This window comes from Pteropus vampyrus, unplaced genomic scaffold (assembly GCF_000151845.1).
Source record: "Pteropus vampyrus isolate Shadow unplaced genomic scaffold, Pvam_2.0 Scaffold1, whole genome shotgun sequence".
Taxonomy (NCBI): domain Eukaryota; kingdom Metazoa; phylum Chordata; class Mammalia; order Chiroptera; family Pteropodidae; genus Pteropus; species Pteropus vampyrus.
The window spans coordinates 3966721-3973492 of NW_011888782.1; the positions used below are offsets into that span (position 1 = coordinate 3966721).

A 6772-nucleotide genomic window follows, 5' to 3' on the forward strand; every position below is an offset into this window, starting at 1 on the left:
TCTGGATGGGGCCCAATATTATGCATTTCTAACAAGTGCCAGGCGATACTGAGGCTGTTGGTCCACGGACCATACTTTAGGTATCAAGAGGTTAAAACCCTTACCACAAAGGAAATGCTTTTATTATTATGAAGAAAAGGGTAGAGAGTGAAGGGCAGGAAAACAAAAGTAGTCTAGTTTGAGAGTCTTGTCTTCCAAACACAGTCACAACCATGGACCCTGGACCATGGTTATCTGCTCTCCTGGGTGTGGGCAGGTGTGGGCAAGGAAGTATGTTACCTTTAAGAAGGGAGTGGCCCACTCTGGATGCTTGGGGTGGCGGGTTGAGGGAAGGGAGCCCTGATAGTTTTCTTGGAGTTACTTATTCATTTCAATGCATCTGATCCAATGTATTTCATTTCAATGCATCTGATCCAATGTATTTCAGTCATCGTTCATACCTGGTTTAATGATCAGTTAATTTAGATAATATATATATTTTGGATACTATATTATGGTAGACGTTACTTTCCAGTGGCTACTTTTAAGTTGTTAGTCTTAAAATAAACCATCTCAAAAGTTCTCTTGACTCTTTTTAAAAAATGTTTTATTCTTTATCTAAGACCTTCTCATGGACCTTATTATTAAATTTTCTCCTCTATCTCATTATGGATATTGGTGCAAAGACTTATTGAAACATTTCTTAGTTTTTTAATTGCGACAATAATAACTATGACAGAGCTGGTTTTCAGCAATCTGCATTGCTCCAGTGTGAAGTTGAGTATGAACCACGCCTGGGTAGCGAAGGACGAGATGTTACAAACTGAGAGGCAGGGGTGAGCCAGATGTTGCATCATGGTAACTGTGGCACCATGGCCCCCTGAAAAACAACAATCTGTGAGGTTCGCACTGTGGGCATCTATGTCAAAGGAGGCTCTAAGCATATGAAGCCTTTGACGTTGTGAGAACAGATTCTAGAGCCAGATTGCTTGGATTCAAATCTAGACAATGGCTGGGCGACCTCGAGCTAGTTATCCTACTTCCCTGACCCTCATTTTTCTCATCTATAAAATGGGAGTAAGAATAGTACATACCTGGTAGGGTTATTGTCAAGACTAATTGAGTTAATCCACAGTGAAGTTTAGAACCCCACATACAGTAATCATCATATAAAAATAAAATTTGAAAACCCTGCTAGGCTAGTGTCCAACCAAATGATGGTTTTTACCAAAAATTAGTGAAAATGTGTAAAAGTAGAAAGAAGCATAGGCAGGTTGTGGAAACTCAAACAAATAATAGGAGAAATAATAAATCAGGCTGAGGGGAAGTATATCAATCTGCAATTTATTTTTGAATTTTAGTCTCACCATGAATCAAACTGCTGTCGTGAAACTTGATATCATTAAATTGGTGAATATTTATTGACAATCTGCTTTAGTTCTCCTAGAGAAAATCCATCATGATTAGTCTATAGCCATGCCACCCTGAACATACCCGATCTTGTCTGATCTTGGAAGCTAAGCAGGGTTGGGCCTGGTTAGTACTTGGATGGGAGACCACCTAAGAATACCAGGTGTTGTAGGGGTTTAAAAAAAAAATTTATCATGATTTAATACTTCACTCAGTTTCCATTTAAAGCTTTTCTAAAAGAGAATTCGGTTCACTTGATGTTTGACTAAATATTTGAGATGTTTGAAAAAGCCAGGTTAACTCAAAATGGATTAAAAACTTAAAGGTTAAACCTGATATCATAAAACTCCCAGAAGAAAACATAGGCAGTAAACTCTCTGACATTGCTCTTAGCAATACCTTTTTAGATATGTCTCCTCAGGCAAGGGAAACAAAAGGAAAAAATAAACAAAAGGGATTACATCAAACTAAAAAGTTTTTGTACAGCAAAGGAAAGCATCAACAAAGCAAAAAGACAAACTACTGAATAAGAGAAGATATTTGTCAATGATACATCCAATAAGGGGTTAATATACAAAATATATAAAGAACTCACACAGCTTAACACCAAGAAGACAAATAGTCTGATTAATAAATGGGCAGAGGACCTGAATAGACAGATTTCCAAAGACATACAGATGGCCAATACACATATGAAAAGATGCTCAACATCACTAATCATTAGAGAAGTGCAAATTAAAACCACAATGAGATACCACCTCATACCTAGCAGAATGGCTGTCATCAATAAATCAACAAACATGTGTTGATGAGGATGTAGAAAAAAGGAAACCCTCATACATTGTTGGTGGGATTGAAAATTGGTGCAGCCGCTATGGAAAAACAGTATGGAGGTTCATCAAAAAAATTAAAAATAAAACTACCCAGTAATCCCACTTCTGGGTATTTATCCAAAGAAATCCAAAACACTAATTTGAAAAGATATATACACCCCTATGTTTATTGCAATATTATTTGCTATAGCCAAGATATAGAAGCACCTAAGTGTTCATAGATGATTGGTGCATGTATATACAATGGAATGTTACTAGGTCATAAAAAAGAATGAAATCTTACCATTTGCAACAACATGTATATAACTAGAGAGTATTATGCTAAGTAAAATAAGTCAGACAGAGAAAGACAAATACCATGTAGTTTCCTTTATATATGACATCTAAAAAACAAAATAAACTGACAAACAGAAACAGACTCATAGATACAAAGAACAAACTAATGGTTGCCAGTTGGGGCACCTGGTTGAAGAAGGTGAAGGGATTAAGAAATACAAATTCTCAGTTACAAAATATTCATGGGAATATAAAGTACAGCATAGAGAACATAGACAGTAATATTGTAATAACTACAGTGTCAGGTGCATACTAGACTTATGGGGGGGATCACTTTGTAAGTTATATAAATGTCTAGCCACTATGCTGTACAATTGAAACTAATACAATATTGAACATCAACTGTGCTTGAAAATTTTTTTAAATTAAAAAGGAATAAAATACTTAGGAATAATTTTTTAAAGCCAGTTTAAGAAGATTTCCTAAAATCTTGTTTTCTCCACCAGCAAAATTAGGAAACAATGTATCTGCATGACAGGATTTTTCTGAAGAATAAATATAAAGTGTTTGTCACATGGTGCTCATTTAATATCTGCTCTTATTATTTGTTTATGATTTTACCTTTGAAAATTTGACAAAGTCGTACAAGAAAACATGCTCTGTATTTTTGACTGCTTTGAGGAATTAGATTCCATTTTTGGATAATTAAACTGTAAGCCTGGTTAGGTAAGAGATTTATTTATATAAATTAGTATTATAAATGGAGGTATACAGTACCACTATGAAATCGTCTTATCAAAAATTAAATTTTAACCTGATCAAGTCTCTAGATTTAACTACCAAGATACAGAAAGTACAGAGGATATAAGAACATGTTAAATGACATAATGGAGATGCAATCAGTAAAATCCAGAATGTAAATGTTATGGATTGAATTGTGTCTCCCTCCATGTCCCCGCCTCCACCTGCCACATGACTGAATGTGGATGAGGGATCCTCTGGGTCACATGAAGGGCTTGCTCAGGGGAGCCATAGGTGACTGTGCTTGGCTAACTCTTATGCTTTCATTTTACAGAGTGGAGTATTGCATCTGAGAAGAGGTGAAGTACTTGAGACAGCAAACGGGGTTTGAAAGGCATTTGAGGAAGACAAAAGGGAGAGATGAGGAGGCTGATCAGAAGAGGATTCTGAAGGGAACCAAGATATCCAGTAGGGAAGCTGAAAAGTTTTTGCTTTGTGGTGTATTAAATAAATCTCCCTTCTCTCTAAAAAACATCTTTAGCAAATGATTTCTTCTGTTAATGCGTTGTGGATCTGTTTTGAGGGACCCATCAAGAATTAAGTTCAGATGGTTCAGGGGAAGAACAGACGCTGCCCAAGGGAGTGTGGCCATATTTGAAATACTAAAGTCAAACCAAGCAAATGAATGAATGAATCCTGGAACTCCTAGGATCTTCCATTAGCTAAACATAATTCCTGGCAAGGCTTGGAATCCCTTCAATCCACCCTCCAGGCAATTCTGGAACTGGCTAACTGGCCCGCCATTTCCTATCCTTTTCTATCCCCAAATCCCTTCTGCTTTCTTTTCCTTCACATCATGAGTTTGAGGATTAAAGTGATTTCTGTAGCATAAACACTCTTTTCATTCATTCCTTAATTCTCTGTTGTGTATCGAATGCTGTGTCAGTCATGCTTCTGCGTGTGACGGAGAATTCTGAGAAGTGATGGAATTCACAATCAGCAAGAGAGGTAAGACTGGACTATCCTATGAGGTAAGAAGAAACAGCTGCAATAGAAGAGTTAAAAATAAGTTCAACGATGGGGTCTCAGTGGGGACAGTGAGGGTAGAAGGTTGAGAAAGGCTTCATAGACATGGTAACATCTCAGCCAGGCCTTTAATTAAGTGTGACATTTGAACATAAAGAGATAAAAATTTGGGGGTAAGGAATTGGGTGAGGGGATAATTCCTGACCCACTCACTCTGCCTTCCACATCAAAGAGCTCCTGATCTATGTCCAAGCCCCTGTGGATCTTTTCTCAGTGTTTTCCTGGCCCAGAAGGGAGCTGCACTGACATGTTAATAAAAAGAAACTGGCCTCAGGCTTCTCTACCCACCCAAAAGGAAACCAAGGTTCCTTTTCAACTGTGACCTTCTGGGAACAGCAGACCGTAGTCACCCACACAGAGAAGAGAAGAGTTAATGTTGAAAAGAGCAATAGGATGTTATTATCAGAGGCCTGGGATAGGAGGAGGGAAACAGGCCCAGAGAAAAAATGCTGTTGCTGTCTTCCCTTATCAATGCTCAGTGAATAAATGTATGTAAATAAATCAATGAATAAATGAAAATGTATATGTCTGTTTCTTGCCTCACTTTGACTATGAGTTCCTTGAAGGCATGAGCTGAGTCTCAACCATCTTGGTGTCCACAGTACTGAGCCTGGTACATTGTTTTTGTTTTGTTAAGTTTTTAATTAAGTTTATTGAGATAACATTAGCTAATATAATTATATAATTTTCAGGTGTACATTATCATTTGACATCTGTATATTCTATTGTGTGTTTACCACCTAAAGTCCAGTTTCCTTCAGCTACCATATATTTTATCCCCTTTACCCACTTCACCCTCCCCTTAAACCCTATATTTGATCCCTTTTACCCCATCTATGCCCCCCTCCTCCCCCATCCCACCAGAAACCACTAGTCTATAGTCCTCTGGTAACCACTAGCCTATAGTCCATGTCCATGTTTGTCCTGATCATTTGTTGCTTTTAGGTTTATATCCCACATATAAGTGATATCATGTGATTTTCAACTTTTTCTGTCTGGCTTATTTCGCTTAGCATGATCATCTCGAGGGCCATCCATGTTGTTGTAAATGGCAGTATTTCTTCTTATGGCTGAGTAATATTCCATTGTGTATATATACTGCAGCTGCCTTAGCCAGTCATTTATTGTAGGACACTTTGGTTGCTTCCATGTCCTGGCCACTGAATACTGCTGCTATGAACATTGGTGTGCAAATATCTTTTTGGATATTAGTTTTCAAGTTTTTGGGGTAAATACCCAGTAGAGGGATTGCTGGGTCATATGTTAGATCAATTCTTAGTTTTTTGAGGAACCTCCATACTGTTTTCCATAGTAGCTGTACCAATTTGCAGTTTCACCAGCAGTGTATGAGGGTTCTCTTTTCTCCACATTCTCTCCAACATTTATTATTACTTGTCCTGTTGATGATAGCTATTCTAACAGGTATGAGATGGCATCTCATTGTGGTTTTGACTTGCATTTCCCTAATAGCTAGTGATGTTGAGCATCTTTTCATATACTTGTTGGCCATTTGTATGTCCTCTAGGGAGAAGTGTCTGTTCAGGTCCTTTGCCCATTTTTTGATTGGATCATTTGTTTTTTTTGTTGTTATTGAGTTGTATAAGTATTTTGTATATTTTAGATATTATACCCTTATCAGAGGTGTTGCTTGCAAATATACTTTTCCATTTGGATGGTTGTCTCTTTACCTTGTTGATGGTTTGTTTTGCTGAGCAGAAGCTTTTTAGTTTGATGTAGTCCCATTCATTTATTTTAGCTTTTACTTCCCTTGCCTTCGAGATCAAATTCATAAAATCCTCTTTAAGTCCAAGGTCCTTGAATTTAGTTCCTATGTTTTCTTCTATGCATTTTATTGTTTCAGGTCTTATATTCAGGTCCTTAATCCATGTGGAGTTAATTTTGGTGTGTGGTGATAGACAACAGTCTAGTTTCATTCTTTTGCAAGTGGCTTTCCAGTTTTTCCAGCACCATTTAATGAAGAGGCTTTCCTTTCTCCACTGTATGTTTTTGGCTTCTTTGTCAAAAATTATTTGCCCATATAAATATGAGTTTACTTCTGGACACTTGATTCTGTTCCACTGGTCTGTGTGTCTGTTTTGCTGCCAATACCATGCCGTTTTGATTACTGTCACTTTGTAGTATAATTTGAAGTGACACAGAGTGATGCCTTCAGCCTCATTCTTTTTTCTCCAGATGGCTTTGGCAATTCGGGGTCTTTTGTGCTTCCATACAAATCTGATGATTTTTTTGTTCTATTTTTTTTTAAAAAATGCTGATGAGATTTTGATGGGGATTGCATTAAATCTGTATAATGCTTTAGGTAATATGGTCATTTTAATTATATTGATTCTTCCAATCCAAGAACACGGAATATCTTTCCATTTCTTTGTATCTTCTTCGATTTCTTTTAATAGGGTCTTTTGGTTTTCATTATATAGGTCCTTCAC

The 6772-nt window shown here is 37.1% G+C and overlaps 1 pseudogene; it reads left to right on the plus strand.

Annotated features, from left to right (window-relative positions):
• Positions 1-1445: 1445 nt before the first annotated feature.
• On the plus strand, positions 1446-1564 carry LOC111737150 (annotated as a pseudogene).
• Positions 1565-6772: the final 5208 nt, after the last annotated feature.